The following is an 18,875-nucleotide window of genomic DNA, read 5'->3' as shown; positions in this document are numbered from 1 at the left end:
AAAACTCTCGGTCATATGTAGACCATTTTGGGTCATGAATTGGAACCCACCCATACTATCTGAGTTGTTTTTTATGTTCACATGTGTGGGTAGCCCCATAGCCTGCTCTTGCATCTATAGCCAAAGGATTCTTCCAGAATACTCTGTGTTTCTCAAGCTGATGAAGGAAGGTCCGGGAAACTAGCCTGGACTCTTGACCTGCTGACTTCAGACACACTCAGTGTCAGCACACTGGAGTTGGCAGAAGTCAGCAGTGTGCACCTGCAGCTGGAGGTCACTGCCTATCCACAGTCACTGAGCAGATGCTTTCCAGGCCAGCTGTTCCTGGCAGACATCCATAGCTGCACACTATGTGAGCAACACCTCCCTCTGCCCTTTAAAGTGCTTTGGTACCGGAGCTCCCAGCATCCCCATTTTCAGCCACTCAGGTGCATAAGAGTCTGCCAGTCGTTCCAATTAGACGATCAGAAAAGCTATGGGCGAGTCTTCTCTCACATGGTTTTCACTAGGAGGAGTGAATGGTGTGGATCTCACTAGATTTTTTTCCTCCACTTCAGACAAGGAGCCAGACACGTAATGGAGTGCCTGTTGAAGGGCAAGCTCACTTTACAACTCCCAGCCTCCTCATCAAGACAATTGGGCCACACATCATCTCCAGAGCCAGTTTGTTTTCTGAGCTCCAAGCCTTTATTTTATCACCAGCCAACAAGGCCCTGGCGAGCCAGTGAAATTATCCTCAGCCATGATCAGAATCCTGCTATTCCCCCTAGGTCTTCCACTTTGCAAAGATTGTCCACGAGGTGATACCCAGTGAAGATGTGAGCAGCCATGCCAATTAGCAGTGACCTTGAGTCCTTGGAATGCAGAGAAGCCATGCTGTGCATAAGAGGAAGAATAGCTTATTCGAATGGAAAGCATATCTTATCGCACAAATGGGGTCTCTTTGGGCCAGTTAGTACTCACATCAACAGAAATGTTACATCCTACTTTGAAAGAGTACACAAAGGATGCTCCCTCAGTGCTAACTCAAGCCATCCCTCTAACATGTTCAGACCCAGTTCATGATTCCTTAATGTTCTATAGAGGAAAAAGGACAAAATGGAGAAGAAAGAATGGCACTATGTGTATTAGCTATTCTGGGTAACGAGCCTTCTAAACTCTCTAGCTTTAACTATTACCCACTTAGTGGCTGGGGAGGTGGCTCAGCTGGTTATTGTGGTCTGGTGCATCCTAAGCTGGAACTAGTTGCTCAGACAGGGAGTCCCTGGCCTAGTGTATTCTAGCTGAAAGAACTCTAGCTTAGAGAACTGCCACATGGTCTCTTATCTTCCAGGGGGGGCCATCCCAGGCTTGTCCTAACAGGAAATGCAGGATTTTAGAAAGGAGAAGGAACTCATTACGTGTATTTGAGCCTTCAGGCCAATACCTCCAGCACATCCTCTTGGCCAAAGCAAGCGAGGTGGTCAAGCCAGAATCCAGAAATGGAAAAATAAACTGCATCTTTCAATGCCACGGCAAAAAAGCAGGGTCTTAGATGAATGGGACTTAGGACATCTAAGTATTAACCACAATGAAAAATGGCAGTAAGATAATTTTGGGGGAAAGAAAAACAGGCCAAAATTGTCTCCAAAAGTGGGATTGTTCCTCACTGCTACCCAGGTCTTCTCCTCAATCATTGACAACTTCAATGAACATTTGTCCTGAAACAGTTGGGCCAAATCTGAGGACTTGTGTGATGGTCTACATCCTGTTAGAGGGATGCTGCCATCTGCCCTCCACCCCTGGCTTCACATCCCATCAGGCCATGCAGTCAGCAGCACTTCTAAAGTAAGAATTAGCATCAAGGGACCTTTCAGAGAAAGGCCACTTTCAGAGAGAAGGGTGGTGAGAGGAGGAAAGGGAGCATTGCCCTGGAGGACCAATCCCTGCCTACTTGTGCTGCATCTTCATTAGCTATTTCCTCTCCCACACCTGTTGCCCGGCATTCAGAGCTGCCTTTGTTTCCTGAAATGCATGCATCTCTCTTCCCATCACTCTCAGACATCAGTGTCAGGTTTGCCCCCGTCCACAGCTCCACTCTGCACTTTACTGCTGACCCCCAGCAGAGGTCTCATGGCTCATTCATCATTGTTTACTTTCAGTCCTCCTTGTGATTTTGTCAGGGACTTGAGAATAAGAGCCAAGTCTTCAGTCTCCATATTTCCAGAACCCAGCATATACAAGTATTTGGTTAGCATGACTTCCCTTTCTCCATTATGTTATGGAATAACAGCCAGAGTGTAAAAATACTTGCTGGAATATTCCTTACACTTGTGGATCAAAGCATGATTGTCCACTTCCAGCTCTGTAGATGACTTGGGCAGACTGTCTCTGATTTACCTAAAACCACATGGCTCCTAGTTGACAAAGCAAGAACTGAGATTTTGATCGTCCTGGTCTTCCTTCAGTGCTCTTTCTCCCTAACTGGAAGTTTTGCAGAAGTCTGTTTCTCTGTTCTAATGCCCTGACCTTATCCTGAGAGCTGATTTACTCCACAGAGCCTTGAGGGGTCTACCATATGGGAAGCACCATTTTTGCAGCTGGTGATCCAGGACCATGTACAACAGGCCAAGGAGGAAATCAGTCAAGAGCAGCTGCTATTTCATCATGAATGAAACGTGGAGATTATTCACTGTGTGCCAGCTTCCTGTTTGCTGTGCTTTTTTTCGTTTCCAGACAGAAAAACCAAACACAATGGGCTCAAGTTATTTGCCCAAGACCATGCGCTTGGTGAGTCCACACTCAGAACCATGTTCTCAGGCTGCCTGAGAGAAAATATTTTTAACTGTTGGGTCATGACAACTTTTTCAGAATAAGAGCAGGAGGTATAGACTTCGAAAGGTGATAGAAGCAGAGAATGCTGGGTGAGACATTGTGGGCAGAAAGGTCTCTCTGGGGAGTTGGTAATAGAGTAGAAACTTGAAAAGGAGTAAGTGAAGGATGCTTGTGTGGGAAAAGCATCACAGCAAGCGGGAACAGCATGAAAACATGGATGGAAGATGTGTTTCAAAAGATGGCCAAGGGCAAAATGAAAGAAAGATTACTTTTGGACCCTACTAAAGACTAGATTTTATTCCTGGTATGATGTATGGTAGCTTGTATAATTACAGATAGAAATGGGATAAAAACACAAGCAGACAAACGAGAAAATGACAAGGAAGGATGGCTCTTAACGGAGCCCTTATGGGCCCTGGGGACTAGAGAAAAGCGCTGTGGAGGAAGAACTGTAGACACGCACAGCAGTGACAATGGGTGAAAGTTGTAAGAAACAGAGAGAGGAAGGGACTGAGGGCTATGAAACACCGGTGCTCAGAATTCAAGCCCTCACAGCCCTCTTCTGATCAAGCCATTGCTTGCATCTCAGTTTCGCCGTCTAGCCATGCTGCTCATTTCACCGAAGAGGGTGACTGAGAGGGACCCTTGGCCAGGTGTTGGAAAGTCATGATGCCCTTCTACAGGGCAGTCATAAGAATGGGAGCAGTAGGCACAGGCTGAGAAGGAGCAGATGGTGAGAAGGAGGATCATGCTGAGAGCTCACCAGGGATGTGGCAAGGACAAGAGAGCAGACGTGGAGCAACAATGAAGGATGCAGCATGGAGGATACTAGGTTCCAGGGGCCCTGCTGCACAGGTGAGAAAGGAGTTCAAAGTGGTCACGAAAGGAACAAAGCTGGAGGCAAAGGGGAACAGGCTGGGGCTGGATCTGGGATTAACCTGGGAAGAGAAGCTAGGCCCAGCAGAAGGGGACTCAGGAGTTATGCATTGGGGAGGAAGGAACCCTTGCAGTCCTTGTGGCCTCTTCCTCCAGAACTTGGGGAGTGGAAGAGGGAAGCGTAAGAGGCCTGGGGCTGCAGGGGAGAGGAGAGAGGAAAGGGTTGGTATGGTGTGTGTCCATTTCATGTTCTTTGGAAAATAAAACAAAACAAACCACCTGAGTCTGATGAAGTTGGGGTCTGAACTCGGCCCAACTTGGAAGTTTTTGAATGCCTATGTCCTAAAGCTTAACCAAAACTCAGATTGGATCAGAGTCATTGGATACAGCTCTAGACCTCAACACCCTGTCTCTTAGCAGCCTGTCTTCATGTTTTCACTCTGGTCTTTGCCCTTGGGAAATGTCCAACAATTGCTGAATGAGAAGACACAGCCTATCTGGGTCTTCTAGGAGATGGGTGCATGGCGAGGCCGTGGGTTAGTGTATTTTGACAGTCTGCAAATTTGCAGGCACAATGGATACAGGGCAACTGATTCCCCCCACACTCACACTGTTGTTTCCATTCTGGCATCTTTTTGTTAATGGTGGATGAATTAATTAGGGACAGAAACTTGATCTACTGATGCCAACTCACAGGCAGGGGCAATAGGAAGGGAGGTCTTAGAAACTCTGGGAGCTGTGTCCTCAGAGGGCGGTTCCCACCAGAGGTGTAATTATTTCTGTTCAAGATCAGGTTAGGTTAGATTCTGTCTATCCTGGCATACAACATGCTATCCTCTGCATTTGCCATAAGCAGCCTCCTTCAGACACTGGGTTACAGAGCTGCCCAATTTTGACATCTCCAACTGTGAGCTGAAATAAAGATGTTCTTTCCCAAGATGCTCCTATCAGGTATTTTTTGTTAAATGCAAAAAGTAGATTAATAAACCAAAATTAAACTGCTCCCAGGTCCCAATGTATTTTTTTCTATAAGCAAAATTTTATTTTCCTTTTATACAAAAAAAAACCCAGTAAATAGCTAAGTTTTTGTTTGTTTTTGCTGCCACGATAAATTAAAAATTTACAACATAGACTTCAATGTAGTTGCATGTCATAAAAATCAGGGTCTGTTTCCCTTAAATCCAAGAAGATTATCAGGGTGCATGTAGCAGGAGTTTACCTGGTATCTCTATTTAGAACATCAGAAAGTCCTCCAGATTGGTTTCCATCATTCTGGAGCTGTGATGTGGTAGATTATCCAACAAAAGCTAATAGCATCCAATCTTATTATTATTATTATTATTATTATTATTATTAACAAACAGAAGTCTATTGCAGGGACTTCTGGAAAGGGATGAATGTTGGAGGTGCTGGGCAGAGGCTAGGTGGGCGGGCTTTCTGTGTCTTCCTTCTGCATCTGGGCCATCAGCTGCTGCCTGACACATGTGTATCAGGACCAGGCTGTCATAGTCCCTCTCCAACAGCACCCAGACCTTTGACAGTCCTGGGTGGCTGGGGCTTGTGACGCCCTGGGGCTGTCCTTCCTACAAAGAGAATTTCAGTGGATTATCAGGCAGACTCACTTCACTCTGCACATCCAGCTCCATGGCCTTGACAGTCACAAACTCCCCCACAGCCATACCTGGCGTCTTAGCAGAAAGCACCAGGTTGAGAACATCACTGTACTTTTGCAAAACCCGCCAGAGGATATCTCTGCAGTAGTAGCTGTGGTACTCGTCCTCCTTCTTGCACTCCCATTTCAGCTTTAGTTTGAGGATTCCTTGGGCTTCAGCATCTTTGGCCTTTTGTCTCAACCTCTGCTCCTGCTCCTGGATAGACCTCTGTTGCTCTTGCAGCTGCTGGGAGCCTTCCTCTTGCTTGAGCATCCTGGTGCAGTGGCTCTTGCCCTCCTGGGCCTGTGCCTGCTGCTCCCACATCTCTAGGTCCAGCTTCATCTTCTTCCTTTTCTCATCCAGCTTCTGGGTGCTCTTGGTTGCCTGCTTCCTGGCTGTCCTGACCTTGTCATAAGTGGCCCTCACTGTACCATCAGTCAGTACTTCCAAGGCCTGGGAGAGCTGGTAGAAGCATTAGGCTGCTTCTGGATTGTCGAGATTTTTGTCTGGGTGGCAGGAGAGCCTTCTGCCGGCAGGCCTTCTTCACCTCTTTGTCCATAGCCTTCTCCTCAATGCCTAATAGTGCGTGCAGGTTCATCTGGGAGAGCTCCTTGCTGACTGCCGTGGTTCCAGCCCGAACTTGACTTGACAAGTGCTTTATTTAAAAATGCTGCTGTCCTTGCCTACTGCTGAACACATGATTGGTGCAAGTTTGGGTTAGATTGATACGAATGACAATAAGGACCACAGTGGCTTGCTGTAGGCATCTGTACTTCTGAGAGTCCAAGGGATGACTTTCTCTTTTTTTGTTCTGAATAGGCCACTTGTATGAATGCATTCTTTTCTTAGAAATCTCTGGTCGCAATTTTCAGGTTTGTCACTACTTGCTGCTAATAGAAGGGACTGCTTTCTGATGTAATCTTGGAGCACCAACTCTAGAATTCACCAAGCAATTCTGATAATGCAACAAACGAAAAAATAAATTACAGGAAGACAGGTCTTTTGGGCTTAGTATCAGAAAAAGAAAGGATCACCAAGTGGTCCTGTCTTGTCTATGTCATTCGTACAACCAACCCCTAGAAATTCCCTACTCTTCTAAATATGAATGGTCATGGTTGGCCAGATCAAAAGCTGACCTTAAGAAATATTGTCATCCCTCAAAAATGTTTGCTATGATTTAAAAAGAGATACAAAACTCAGCACCACTTTCATTTGAAAAAAAGATGGAAAAACTTAATAAGAAAGGCTATAAACTATTTTTATTAGCTGCCTGAGGAGCAAGTCTTAATCCTTCCACATAGATAAATGCCCTCAAACAGAAGAGGCCATTTGGACTTGAAGCCAAAGTGAATCCATCACTCATTCCTTCGCCGGCTCTTCTTGTGGCTTTTCTCAGATATTTCAGGAGACTTTGAGTGGCTCCTGTGTCTGTGACTACAATGATGACCTGCGGAGTTGGAGCGGGATCTGTGTGGCTGATTTCGAGAACTGCTGCAGTGACGTCTGGCACTCTTGCTGTGATGCCGTTCCCAGCGAGGGGATGATCTTCTCCATTTGGGAGACCGATTCGTCTTCTGGAAGGCCAACTCCTATTCCTCCTGTAGCGTAGTGTAGGAGACCAACGGGATTTGTCTAAGTCTCGGTAGCTTCGATGGCGGTGATCAGGCGATGGCACTCTTTCCAACTTCTCATCCTCTCCCTCATCCTTTTCACTGGACTCCATGTCATCTACGTCCTCTTCAAGAGTACTCACCTGAGGCTCCAGTCCAACTAGGACTGAGGGATGAAACTAGGGAGAACATGTTCTTGGAAGAGCAAAAAAATGGGGAGAAGCAAACTTTTATATTTTACAAAGGCAACCTCACCAGGGACCAGAGACCTTAGCTGCCTGTTATCCTTCCTGCAGGCAAAACACACTCCACCTCAAGTACCTGAGCCATTGCTGCTGCCTCCCAAGGTGCACATTAGTAGGAAACTGAAGTTGGGAACAGGACTGGGGCTTGAACCCAAGCTCTGTGATATGGGATGCAGGCATCCCGAATGGGGCTCAACTGCTGTGCTAAATCTCTCCCTTCCACATCTTTCTTGGTTTGTACATACCGGGCTCAGCAAAACAGCCATGCTCTTTGATTTTTGTCCTCTTTTCCAAATTAATTTATGAATCAAACTGGCTGATTTTTGAATGTAAAGTAAAACTTGCATTCCTGAAATAAACTTGATTTCATGGTGCTTTGGGGTTACTCCTTCCCATTTACAGATAGATCACTGAATTTGGTTTCCTGTTTTGGTTAGACTTTCTATACCTATATTCATGAGAAAGGTCATGCTCTTTTGCACCTTCATTGAGAAGGAAAGGGGCATTGATCACTAGTGCTTTATCACATGATCCTGTTTGCTGTAGCCAAGTACATGGAGGTAGGGGCTTAGCTAGGAGTGAGGTGTAGTGACAGGCAGGCTTTATCATGTGCTTGGTCCTTTTGGGTAGGTCCGTTTGTCTCTGGAGCTACCTCAGTTTATGCAGGAAGTATTATCTGGATGTTAACTTAATATCTGGATAATATAAGCAGGAAGCTGTTATCTGGATATTAATTTGGGTGCCCCCAGTCTTCCCTTCTATCAATTTAGCCATCTTCATGGAGGTCTGTGCTGAGTTTTTAAGATCATTGGCAGAAGGCATTGGTTCCACTCAGGATACTTACACATCACTGATCCCTGTTGCTAAGCAGCTTATTCAGTCTGTTTGGGCTGCTAATACACAACCCCTGCAAAAATAGACATTTACTCCTCCTAGATCCAGAGACTGCAAAGGTTGCTCCTTGGTTCACTTTGAAGAGGGCACCTTCCACCTGTGTCCTCCCATAGTGGAAGGCATGAACGAGTTCCCTCAGGCATTTATTAGGACAATACGCATCCCTCTCCTGAGAGCTAGGAGCTGCAACCTCCCTAAAACTGTGGCATTGAGTATTAGGTAAGGATCTATGAATTTGGGGAGAGATGCAAACATTCAAACAGCGGCATTGAGGAAATGGGGTTGTCTGGTTGACTGTGTTGAGTCATGTGTTCATTCTGGAGACTGGAGGCCAGTTTGCTCCACCATGACTTGGGGGGACTGAGAATAGGGGTGAAGGATGGGACTTGAGAGAAGAGGAAATGCCCAGGTCTAGCAAAGGAGGAAATACAGATTGACAGGACAAGTCCATAGAAATCATTACAATCAGATGGTGTTGTCCCACTCTCTGATTGAAGAAATGAAAACTTAGAGCAATTAAACAGCAATCATCCAACCTTGCTGTGGTGACTGATATTCAAGCTCAAGTTCGACCACGGAAGACATTTGATATTCATCGGGCTTGGTTGCCAAGGAGATATTCTTGTTACTAATCTAATAATCTAGAATGTATGACAAAAATATTGCACAAACTTCTGAATGCTTTAATAAAAATAAGGAGACGGCTAGTATTTCTTAAGTCATTTTCCAAATGTTGATGAATAAGATGACTGCAAGATAATATGAACGCCTATGTCATCTAAATCTTTCTACAAATAAAAAAGATCCACATGAATATTTTGAAGTTAATCATCTCCTTTAGAAAAATTAAATGATGGAAACGAGCTCATTGAGAAATACAGAATCCTCTTCAGAAAGGACACAGATTTAATATAAAATAATTGCCTCTTTATGACTGATTTATCTGAAGCCTGACTGCATTTAAATTATATCTTGCCCTTACTCAGATCTAATCTAGGGAAATAAATGAGCGTTTCCTTCTGGAAGGAGGTAAAATGAAGAACGCCCCATGGGGAGACAGAGAAGAAATGATCCGAGTTCTTGAAAGATGGATTGAGATCCCTTCCTCTCAGCCTGATTTCTTGGTTCATGGACACAGCCCATGGCAGTACACCGAAAGTGCCATTGAAGCAATGCAGCCAAGTGGACGTCCCATAGGAGGGCCTCCTCTGGATCTCCCAGCCCACTACCACTGTTTTGCCTATTCAGTGGCTCCCCTGGGATATGTGCTGTGATGCCATTTTCCTTCTTCAGAGTCCAAGGAGAGAAACATAGTGGTGGTTGTCTGTCGGGCAATCTGTGGCTTCATCAGCTCTCTTGCTACAGTTTCCTTTGACGTAAAATATGTGACATTCTAGACCTTCCACCAGGAGACTAGAAACTCTTCTCCCCAGGCAAAGGGAAAACAAAGACTGAGACAATTGGCCACATCTTCCAAGATCAAATAGCACCTAATAGAACCAAAAAGAAACAGTGGCCATGGGCTGAGAGAGGAGCAGAATGTCTCAAATATTCAGCATGCTTGCATCAGTGGTCCAGACTTCCTGAATTATCACCCATGTCTTACTTCCTAGGTACAGTCCTAGACAAGTTTGTATTTCCAGTGGTCTACTACAACTTGATGGTACAAGCCAGGACTGAACATTATGGCATTATCTGATTTGGGGAACAGATAGGTAGAAGTCTTCCCTTCCCCTGTGATCGGTAGCCTGAGCGTGTTCACCAATATGTAGTTCAGCAACAGATCTCGGTGGGCAGTCAATGACATTCTTGGGGCTAGACAAGTAGTCATACAGCATGGGGTTCACTGGTAACTTTGACCAAAGCTCTTCTGTATTTCTACAGAGGATTGGAAGTGCAGCTGTGGTTGGATAAGATGCACAGGAGCAGGGGACGAGCCTAGCTAGAGATGGAGAATTAGAGACAATGCTCTCAAGGAGTTCCACTGTGATCAGAGCAGCTAAATCTGGCCATAGCTCAGGAGTGATGTGAGATCAAGAGTGTTTCGTCTTATTTGATGACTACAGAGATAACAGTAGATGTGAGTAGATAACAGTTTGACGAGAATAATCAGGTGGGGAGACAAAAACTGTTGTGTGAGCAGGAAGAGACCATGACTGAAGTGTTTTCTCAGAGCAAGAGAAAAGGTCTGAGATACAGAGCACAAGAGGAGGATGTGGCTTTATACACTCATCGCAACCAGAGAGCATGTAGTGCTCAAAGTCAAGTGTTTGGCTGAGATGAGGATGGGCAAAACGGTGTTGCAGTTTGAGGAGGAGGAAAGAAATACATGAAATAGTTATTGAGTTGTATGAGAATGAAAGGTTTAGAACAACCCAAAAGAAGTTTATTTCTAGGTTGTGATGTGATAAACTTAAACTTGACCCCGTAGATTCTGCTGTCAGTGTGAGCTTCAAATTCTGATTGGAATTGTCACAGGGTAATGAAATAATGCCTGCTGCACGGAGGAGGAAACTTGGTGGCTGGCAGATTTGATCTCATTGTCCTTCAGATAGTAAATAGCCTATGCAATAGTCTGAATTAAATGAAATAAAGACAGTCTCCCCAGACAAGGACAGAGTTGACATCAGAGCCCCCAAAACAAACATTTCTTGAACTTGAGGAAAAACTATCCCAAGCCAAAAAACTGAAAGATAAAGACAGCTTCCGAGGAAGAACCATAATCCAAATCAGAATATTGTTTAAAGGATGACACAACAAAACTCATCAAGGGTACTTCCATAGCATCATCTTGGAAGTGCAGAAGATATTGATATTCAGACCAACATTTATAAACACACTTTTAAACAGAGCTTTAATACTCCCCCACAAAGGCATTCAGTGATCCTTGGTTCCTGGCACTGACACACCAAATGAGCGTTTCTGAAAGTGAGTGCATAATTTTCATTGAATTCTCAAAACAGAGAGGGATTCCAAAAGCATTAACTGTCACTTTTCACACAGAGAAGATGATCTATGCCAGAAAACCTGTTATAGGCATGTTATTTTTTTTTTATCAGAAATCTTCTGAAATGAAGATTTAGAACTATCCTGGAGCAATAGAAAATAGAATGAACTGTACAGGACTTACTTCTAATGATCTGTCTGATAACGGATACATGTTCTAGTTTGTTAGGGTGTAGCTTCCTTACCAGTGTTGGAACACATGATAGGTAAGGTCTCTCACAGCTCTAACATTATACCACACTGTGTGACTTTGTTAAGAGAGATGGAAAGGGTGTCAGGTGCAACAGTTAGAGGCTGCCACATGGGACACCAACATGCCATTCTGGAGTGCCAGGTCCAGGCTCTACTCCATTTGCAATCCAACTTCTTGCTTATTTTTATCCTAAGAAATAGCAGATCTCAAATGCTTGGCTCCCTGCCACCCACATGAGAGACCTGGGTTGAGTTCTGGACTCCTGCCCAGCCCATGCTGTTGCAAGCTTTGGGGGAGCAAACCAATAGATGAAAGATCTTGCTATATCTCTTTCTCTCTGGTTGTCTGTTTTTTCAAATAAAATGAAAGCGCACAAAATAAAAATTTTAACAAGGAAATGAGAAGGGTGGTCTTGATAAAAAATGAAGATGTTTCAGGGGCCTGCTGGCTGGAGAGAAATAAGGAATTGCTATCTGGGAGGTGCTTTTATATAGCAGCCGTGAAGACACACCGATTCTCAGGCGCTGGCTAAGAATGCTGTTGACCAAACTGAGGAAAGGGAAAGAAGCTGCATCTAACAATACACGAGTTCCACCTGCTCCTAGAAACTCTCCCTAAGGCAGCTACCAAACTCTCCCTAAGGCAGCTTCCACTGACAGAGCAGTGAGTCTGGTACTTGGATGCTGTAAAAGGCGCCCTGGTTTATGTGGCTACCCTGCAGTGTGTGTACAGCTCAGCTGCTGTGGAAGCTTTGGGAATGGGCCCCATGATCGTTGCTTCCCTGTGCCTACCTCTCTATGCAGGTTCTTCCCACAACAGACCAGGCATTGACTGTGACAACAAGAGGCCAGTAGGTGTGAGAAGATAAGGCATCCAAAGCTAGTTAACCAAAGCGATTGCAGTGTTCCTTTGGTCTATTGGGGCCCTCTTATTGAAGGATGCCACCTGGCATGTGGACCCCAGACAGCACCGTGGGAAGGCCCTGTGAGTAGCAGCAAAGACCACCTGCTCAGAGACAGCACAAGTTTCCCAGGAATGCAAATGAACATTTGGGAAGCAGATCCTGGAGCCCCAGCTGACATCTTAATGAAGTCTCAGGAGAGACTCCAGTCCCAACCTCCCTGCTCCTGCCAAGCTAAGCTGCTACCACATTTCTGACCCATAAAAACTATGAATGCAGTATTTCTTGCATGTTAAAGTGGCTAAGTTTGGGGCTAAAATATTCTATAGCAATAGGTAACTCACTTAGCAATAGGTAACTCACTTGGCTTTTCTTTGGTCCCACAGCCAATTGACATTCATAATGAACTGGGAAATGGGAACAGACCAGGTTTTTCCATAGAGACACTGGTTGGAAGCACATGGGGTGGGTTTGGATATAACTCAAGTTTCAGTCCCATATGTTTTATAGTCTTAATTGAATTATGTTAATGTAGACATCTAAAAGCTTCTGAAAAATGTGTGGTGTGAATAGTATGATTGAAATATCAAATGAATATACTTCCTGATAAATGCTAGTCCCAAGCTATCCTGTAGCAACCTCCCATCCCAACTCAAACAAAAGTTGATGACTCTAGAGAAATATGCAGAACCATGAAAGAACAGAGACAAGTCACCACCGTTCAGTTTGGGATTTAAAAAAAAAAAATGAGGCTCATTACATTTTTCTTTGTTTTTATCTATTTTTGAAGAGAATGGGATCTGGGAAGAGAACCAGCTAGGATTCTCCCAGATGATGATGGAGACATCACACTCCTAGACTTTCTGGGATAGAACTTTCTCACAGAGCTGCCATAAGCTCTCAGGGACTCAGCATGTACTTCTAATCCACACTTCAGCTGTTTGTTTTAATCAACACAACCCAGAGAATGTTGGACAAATAGATCAAAGGCAAGAAAACAGCCCCTTAGGCTGCAGTAGCTTGTGGACTTCACCAGGGGGTCACCAAGGGCAGCCTTTGACTCTAAGCTTAATGAGCAGAAACACTTCCCTGTGGAAATGGACGCTGCTTGCTTCCAACAGCTGGTCCCCAAGTCGTGGATCTGACCGTCCTAAAGACCAGAAAGGCCAAGGCATTGAGCCCTAATTGAGGAACCCGGCAAGTGGCCCACCCTGCTAGCTGTTTCTGAACCAGGCACTCCGATCATAGCCAATGCAAACAAGCTCCCGGAGGAGTTAGATCTCCTAAAGAAAAGGAAGCAAATAAAATTGATGAATTTGTTTAAGCTAAAGAAAAAATAATAAGGGAGAAGAAAATAACAAAAGAAGGAAGACAAAATATTTTATCTTTTTTTTTTCACCAAACTTAACATATAGGCAAAATATTTTTGCGTTATCCATGGCTGCATTTAGTAGTTTGCTCTGTTTTAACTTTTGTGTTGCCAGTTTTCCAAAAGGTGGTTTTATTTTGCTGAAAAGGCAAAAAATGGGGTTAGAAAAATTAGCATTAATTAAACTTTATTTCCCTTGGCCACTGGCCATAAGGTTCAAATGAAGTGCAGCCTCTAGTCAAGTCCTTTCACAAGCAGAGTTTGGAATGCATGGCCGGGTTCCTGCATATTGTGTTTTTCAGACAAGTCAAAGAAGAGAGAGAGGGGGATGATGCCAGAAAAAGTTAAAAGTGGGCAAAAAGTCTGTCTGCCATTGGACTTCTCTTAAGTTCCTGCTTTTAAGGAAAATAAAGGGAAGGTGGAGAAGAGAAGCAGGAGAGAAAATCACATTTTCACTCTAAAAATACATGTAAGTATGCAAATAAACAAAGGTACTTCATTTCAGTGAACAAAAGTTCCATTCTTCCAGTTCAGGCCCAAAGACTTGGCCACTGCCACACACATTGCTCCAAATCGCCTTCAGGTTCAAGGTCCTGATGTGGTTGGGTCTCTCTCCCTCCCACACTGGATCTAAAGTGCCTGCAACAGTGCTGGCCAAATAGTGCAGAGGTCCCTGCCTATCACCTGAATAAATAGACACATGGCAGGATGGATATATACAATAGAATATACATGAAGGAGAGGCAGAGAAGGGGAGAAGAGAGGAGGGGCAGAGGAGGAAGGGAAGAGAACAAGAAAGAACATGCAGGGGTAAGGGTGGGTGACACTTGGGTGAGACTCCCTTGATCCATTTTGGAATGCCTGGGTTCGAGTCCTGGCTCTGCTTGCAAGCCAGCTGCCTGCTGATGCACCCTGGGAAGCAGCAGCTGAGTGCTCAGACACTTGGTTCCCTGCCACCCACATGGAGGACAGAACGTGAAAGGATATACTCTTGTTTGCATTGCTGTTTCTCAGGCTGAATGAGAAGGCCCAGAGGGTTCTTGAGGTGAAGTCCCACTGTGCTGTCTGAGCCAGAGCCCCAGCCCTGTCTCCTCTGCTCTGTGCCCCAGAGGTGGCACCCTGAAAAGTTGTCATTGTACCCTTTTCATCCCCACTGACATCTGCACCCTCAGGCATCCAGAGTCTTCTGCAAGGCTGACTCATTTCCTACATCAAGTGTTGAGTCAGAGATTCAGTTCTTCTGCTGAGTGTCTCTCTGACATGTCCCTTCCTGTCCTCCTACACACTCATGGCCCAAGAACAGACACCTTTATTTCGCTTTTTCCTATTTTCTCTCCATACCTAATCTTTCCTCCGCTTTGCTCCCACTGCTGCAAGAGGGATTTTACTAGGATGCAGACATGGTCATCTCTTTCTCCATCTAACATCAATGGGTCCTCTTTCTCCAACCTTCCTCCTGACCCAACCTCAGCACTCATGGTTTTCCTCCAATTTTTGGCTGTTTCTGGCCTCCAGGGCCATCTGTTTTTTCCAGAAGGTCAATCTTTGCCACTCTCAGTCAAGTGGTTGGGCTCAACTCCTGTAACCACAGTTCTCTTGCCAGCCCCTCTGGAAGGCTCTCTCTGGTCCCCATTACTGTAGGAGCTACTCCTCTGGGTTCCCAAAGGCACCTGGACTGTGTTTTAATTATTAACTTACTCGTCAGAATCCTATGTTGAACTGTTCTGCCTCCCAAGGGTAGCACCTGTATCCTAACACTAAATTTTCATCCTAACACTTAATGCAGCATCTAACATCCAGTAGAAATGTAACAGATCTTGGAAAGAGAAAACAGATGGAAGAGATAGGACCTAGATAAGTGTTTAGAAAGATTAGGACTACAACTGCTTGACGGGAAATGCCTAGAAGGCCTTCTGATGGGCAACGCTATGTCTCTGACTGTTTCTGCAAACCTTGACATGAGGAGCGTTATGAAGACCAAGAGCAGAGACCTGACCAGGGCTTTCAAGCCTAGTGGAACCACTTGGAAGCTGACAGTCCCCCATGCGCATTAGGCAACCACCTGGAGCCTTAGTTTCTTCTTCTCTTAAAATGAGCAGAATAATGCCATCATCCTGGCTCAGCTGGTACGAGGTTAAAGGTGATAACTCATGCGTAGGAAGTAGGCTTGAAGCAACAAATGTTCAATTAATGTCACTGGTGATAATGAAGATGATAATCTCTAGGAAACAAGACAGTGACAGTGTTTTTAACAGAAAAGTAAGGGGAGGTCTGATAATAAAACTATCTAGTATATCAAGCCGGAATCACGTTCAGTGGTATTTCAAAGGCCAGCCCCTACATTAGCAATGATCACTTAAGGGCTTAGGGCAGGCCAAGCAGCTGTTCCTTGTAGCACATAAACTGATGTTGCAGGAGCAGGCAGGGTCCTTTTGCACATCCTAATGACTTGAGAGCAGTCTCAGATATGTGTGTCCCAAGACACCCCACGGGATGGCAATGTGAGTTAGGAGGCATAAAGTATCCCAGCATCAAATAGGATGTTGAGAAGTTGGGAAACACATCCAAGAATTATTTGCTAAATGACTTCTCTGAACATTCTGAGAAGGGAGGGTGACAGGACTCCCCAACAGGTATCCACCGGGTTGTCCTGTGTTCTCCTAGCTCCTGAATCTTCTCTTCATGCCCCGATGCAAGGACAGCTCTAAGAGCCCAGCATTTATCTTATACATTTTAAAAACTTTATTTTTAATGTTGTTTATGTAGTTGACAGGGATGCATACCCATGTGGGCCTTCGTTTAGGGTGGGGAGGGTCACAATATAAAGGAAGGTGAGTGGGACAAATGTTCAGTTCTTCCTCATTTATTTTTCCTCCTGTGCTCTCGATGGGGGTATGGTGTGGGGAGATCCTTGCTGTCAAATTAAACCAATATTTTGGGATGGGAGATGGTCACTTAACAATGCCTTAGAAACCCCAATGTGGGGAAGAATGTTCCGAAGGTGTTACTTGAAAAATTTGATAGTTCTGAGAGATTGTTAGCTTCATTGTGTCAGGGTTGAAAATATTTTTTTTCAAGGTCTATTGGCTAATCAAGTCCACCTCAGTGTGCATCCACAGACCAAGACACTTGCTGAAAAGCTTGGCCAGGAGAGTTGTCCAATCTGTTTTGCTTTCCATCCTCCCACAAGCACTTTGATGGCTTCTACTGGCCTAGGTGATCTGGCTGTCATGTCCCAAATATGCATCTGGGCATGCTGTGCACTGCACAGAGCCCAACATTTATAATCCTAGCCAACAGGGCAGGAAGGAAGGAAGGGGAGAAAGGAAGAAAGAACACACAAATTTCTAAATACCTGCGGCAATTATATATGTGAATATTTTGTACTTTTTTTCAACAGTCCTAAACACAAAAAATAAAGTTACATTATTTCTACAATCAAAATGCAGATAAATTTTATCTTAAAACAAGCTTCTCATATTTAAGATTTAGTGAAGATTTGAGAACAACATGTGAAAGCACTCCCATGAGTTTCTACAAAACATTAGTATTTCCCAGTTCTCAGAAGGTGAATGTCCTGTGGATCGTGAACTAACGGGAAGTTACTAATTAATTACTGTGGAGCCAGACCAATCCTGAGAGGGTAGGTCCCACAGCTCAGGAAGCCCCTCCTACTGGCTGTGGGCACCTGCTTGGATCCAGCAGTTGGAGACTGCATCCAGTCAATGCTTCACTCCCACCTAGTCTCTGTCTTCTTCCCTTTCAACTCCCATAGCCTACAGAGGGCACCTGGAGCCAGCCCCACCCTGAGCGCCACACTGCCCAGTGAAGCCCCCACATCCTCCTGCCTATAGCATCATTGCCTCCAATTCCAAGCTCTTTATCCTTTCTTATGCAAGCATCCTTGGCCATTCTGTAAGCATTTCTCCTTTATTGCAAATGGGTTTCTTGTCATTTTTATGAGAAGGATTTTATTGGTGCTTGAAATAAATGTAAAAACATCCGTGTGCCTGAATCTCCCCCTCCCAACAGGCCCCATGAAGCTCACTTTGCTCTTGTGCTTTTTCTTTGCTTTGCTGAATTCTGCATTTCCAGGCCCAGCTTCATAGATGTGGGGTCTGGTTAAGGCTGAAGTGGGGTCAGGGTGAGGGCAGACACACTGAGAGCCACAGCACTCTGCTACTCTTGCCCACTCAGCCGATTGCTGAGACTTTGCCCCTGCACAGAGGCATCACTTCCACACAGAGCCTCCAGCACTGCTGCTCAGCTGCTGAGGGTGTAGGAGCTGCCTAGAGACCAGAGGCAAGGTCTGCATCCTTCTCTCCCCCTACCCAGGTCTGCAGACATCTCATGGAGACTGGCCTTGCTGCACTTTGTTACTAGGCATGGCACCAATCCATCTCCAGCCAGGGTTGCCCATCTACATCCCAGGGATAGGTGTCTGCCCTTTGTCAGCACTCAATAAGAGCTTCCTCTTGGTCACAGCAAGGTCAGGGGAGGTGATGGAGGAGATGATACACAGAATTGATGGAAAAGGTAGTGAGGAGGCTATGGGGGAGTTGGTGGGGAAAGTGATGAGGGAGGTGATAGGAGAGAGGTGATTGGAAGAAAGGTGATAGGAGAATTAATGGGGCAGGTTATAGGGAGATAATGAGGAGTAGTGAAGGAGGTACTGGGGAGTTATTGGAATAGGTGATAGGAAAGAAGTGATAAGGTGATGGGGGATAGGTGATAGGAGAGTTAATGGGGCAGGAAATGGGGTAAGTGATGGGGTAGGTGATGTGGAAATGATGGAAGACAATGAGGGAGGTGATAGGAAAGAAGTAAGGAGAGGTGATGGGGAGGCACTGGGAAAGATAATGAGGGAGGTGATATAGCAAAGATGGTGGAAGAGGTGATGGAGAGGTAAAGAGGGAAGTGATGGGAAGATAGTGGGATAGAGGTGATGGGAAAGGTGATGGGGTAGAGGTGGTGGAGGAGGTGATGGGGCAGATAGTGGCAGGGCGGGTAATGGGACTGAACGATGCATGTGTAGTTCCTGTTTCCTTGGTACTTGTCAGAGCCTAAAGAAGAGTCTGGAGACACACTCCACACCCCAGTACCAAGGTCAGGACCACTCTCCACTCTCACCCCACACACTCACACTGACTGGGGACCCCATACAGATCGGCCTTCCGAAGGTTGGCTTCCACTGTGCCTGGCATACAAGTTGCAGGGCTTCCTCTAGGATTGGGTGAAAGCAGTGCATAGCGTGTGTGTGCCAGAGTGGGACTGTGCAGGAGGCACATCACAAAATAGCACAACCCTTCTCTCCA

At 45.2% G+C, this 18,875-nt stretch overlaps 1 pseudogene; it reads right to left on the bottom strand.

Annotated features, from left to right (window-relative positions):
* Positions 1 to 5,110: 5,110 nt before the first annotated feature.
* Positions 5,111 to 7,065, bottom strand: LOC121145607 (annotated as a pseudogene).
* Positions 7,066 to 18,875: the final 11,810 nt, after the last annotated feature.

Source organism: Ochotona curzoniae, unplaced genomic scaffold, assembly GCF_017591425.1.
Source record: "Ochotona curzoniae isolate NIBS_2020 unplaced genomic scaffold, NIBS_Ocur_1.0 scaffold_3835, whole genome shotgun sequence".
Classification (NCBI taxonomy): domain Eukaryota; kingdom Metazoa; phylum Chordata; class Mammalia; order Lagomorpha; family Ochotonidae; genus Ochotona; species Ochotona curzoniae.
This window is presented reverse-complemented; position numbering and strand designations above follow the sequence as displayed.